This window comes from Pelmatolapia mariae, linkage group LG2, assembly GCF_036321145.2.
Source record: "Pelmatolapia mariae isolate MD_Pm_ZW linkage group LG2, Pm_UMD_F_2, whole genome shotgun sequence".
Classification (NCBI taxonomy): Eukaryota; Metazoa; Chordata; class Actinopteri; order Cichliformes; family Cichlidae; genus Pelmatolapia; species Pelmatolapia mariae.
In genome coordinates this window covers 29,909,144-29,912,212 of record NC_086228.1, presented here as the reverse complement: position 1 = coordinate 29,912,212, position 3,069 = coordinate 29,909,144, and positions in this window count along the sequence as shown.

Here is a 3,069-nt window from a genome sequence, read left to right as displayed (position 1 = left end):
CATCGTAAGGTTTTAAAAACTGAGCTTAAATAAATGATTAGCGGTAATAAAAGCCGAGGGAGGTCAACAGTGATCACTGACTGTTTTTAGGAGCTTTTTGAGATTAAATAGAAGAAAATACAAAACATTAAACATGTTAACAACACAACACAAAAGCCATATTAAATGCAGACTACTTTAGGCCCGGAAGCAGGATTCGTCACGTCATCACTTAACAACCAGATTAAATCAATGAACCCTGTCTCCAGTTGGCCCTTGAATGAATATTCCTCAGCCTTTTAAAGGTGCAGGTGTGACCAATCAGTTGCTGATTGGTCTGGTGCCCCTCAGCTGGTCCTATAGGCTTTCACTGGAGGTACAAGCTAAGGGTTCCCAGGCAGCCAGTCATCCGCGTGTGTTGTCACACTCACTCACATTTGCATGAAGGAAGGCTGCCTCACTTCTTAGGCCGTAATGCTCCTATTGGCCGCTTTCAGCCCATTTGTGCCTGGGTGGGCGCCTAATAGCTTTGCAGCAGAGCTGCTCCTGCTTCTCTGGGCTACGTTACAGAAGTGCTGCTGCTTTGGCATCCCTTCCTTTTTTCTTGGATTTTCTGCTGGACATTTCAGTAACAGGCTGTGCAGTAATTAGCCTCAGAGTGGGCTCTCTCTCTCATGCACAACTGACTTGGATTTCTGTGGTGACCCACAACGTTTGATCTTTGGCTTGGATATAAGTCCTTTTATACACCAGTGTTTGACCTGTGGGATATACGCAAAGCTGCTAATGTGTTTTTGATGCATTCAATGATTCAGCTTGAGCAGTTTGTCTATAGAACAACTTCACACTACTAACTGACTAATCAATACTAATCTGATTTAAACTGAAGATTTAATGTGTTTTGTGTGCGTAAATTTGGTTTCTGAATGATTGTTTGATTTGTAAAGTCTTATTTGTGTTACACCAATGGAAGGAGGCCCTTTTTATAGCTGCAGCTCACCAGTGTGCTTCTGTTGTAGGGGTAACCACACAGGGTGTATTTGCTTTGGAAATATTAATAAACTGATGCTTTCTGTATTCAGAAGCTGACGGGCTAAAGCTGAGGTGATGGGCTATTCCATGCACTCCTGGTTTGAGCTGCACCTTAGTGTGTGTGTGTGTGTGTGTGTGTGTGTGTGTGTGTGTGTGTGTGTGTGTGTAAAGGAGAGCAGCATGTGTGAGTTGGTGATTCTCTGGACTTGTCCTCATCTGCATTCACCCACTGGTAAGACACAGCTCTGAATCAATTAACAGTGCATTTGTAATTGAACTGTTGTGTTAAATAGCTGACAATAAATCAATTATTTAATACACTAACCACCTCTCTGTTCTAAGTATAACAGACCTGAGTGCTTTCTTGGTAATTAGCATAGTCCTAGATATTCTCTGGGTTTCCCAGGGTAGTGTTGTCAGGTTTCTCCTTCTAATTGCGAAGCTTTCTGTCTCAGAGAGTGTGTGCATGTAACATCATCATTAGTTTCTCTCACCTTTTTCCTCACCCCTCAGGCGGAAAACTGCATGTACAAATTGGAGAACAATATCAAAATAATGCTCTTCAATGTAAAAGTGTGAAGAATTGAACGATTTGAAAAGTTGATCATCTAAAATACAAAATTTCAATAAAAGTTTCAGAGAATCTGGAGACATTTGTATGAGCAGAGGACAGGGCTGAAAATCAGTAATGGATGCCGCTTATCTCCAGGTTCACGTTACATTAAAAACAGGTTTAATGACTGCATGGGCTCAGGAATACTTCCAGGAATCACTGTCTGTGAACACAGTTCATTGAGTCATCCACAAAGTAGGTTAAAGTGACATATGTGAACATGATCTAAAAACACTGGTATCTTGTCCGGCCAAAACAAAATTCAAATGGACCATGTGGCCATTTCCTCAGCCCTCAGTTCAAAAGCCTGCATCTCTGATCATATGGGGTATATTATTAACTATGGACCTGGCAGCTTCTACATCTGCAAAGGTCTCAACACTGAACGGTGTATGCATGTTTTAGAGTAACATCTGTTCCAGTCAGAGAAGTATGCTACTGAGCTGCCTGCAGTCCAGACCTTTCACCAACTGAACATATTTTGTACATCATGAGTTCTCTGATAGAGTTCTCTGTCAACCACGACTGAGAGGAGACGATCCTGTCCCAGAGGTTCAGGAGCTGAAGCGCTGCTCAGAGAAGAAGGTTTGCTGTACTGTGGTAAACACTGTGGTCCTATCCCAGTTATTTTTAGACATTTTAAACATGTATTTTGTATTTTTTTATATGGATTTATGAGATCTGGAAATCATCTGAGGATGCACACTGGTTGGTACAGAGATAGCGCTTCTATTTTGGCGTCAGATTAAAGGATATTTAAAATCAGTACTAAAATACCAGTGTAGTGTCAAACTGACATGTTCGCTTCTCTTCTTCTATTTTAAACAATTGAAAGTCTATTAAAGTTTTTCTAAAACCTTTAAACACATTTTCTGAAAAACTCCACAAATCTCTTGGAAAATGAAACACAAATGGATTTCTTATTGTATAAATTAACACAAGTGACAAACTCAGTACACAATCATCATGAGGCCACGTTCCATATTCAGATGCAGCCACATTTGTGGAAATAAAGTTTCCTGTGGAAATGAAATGTACATGTAGGAAAACAGTAATTTCAGCTTTGTAATGTAAATAGAACAAGAAACACCACCAAACCACACACAGATAGAAAAATGCAACCAAAGAAGTCTTCCTGTTAATCTCAGTCTCCTGCTGTGTTCTTGCTGCACCATCTTAACACCTGCGTGAGTCACTCAGCATCTTTGTGAACCTCTGACACATGACTGAATTGTTCCAAAGGAGTCTGAACAAGTATGACATGAGTGAGAGTAATTAGCACTTTGAAGGCCAATAAGTGCTAAATTATACACAAGTGTGAGATCAATGGGGCTGTGCTGGAGTCATGTCGTTAATACACGAGCTTCATGAATTGTGTATACAGTTAATGTTGTTGTGTATAGAAAACAGGGAAAAACTGTAACTGAAACCAAAGCGTGAATAAT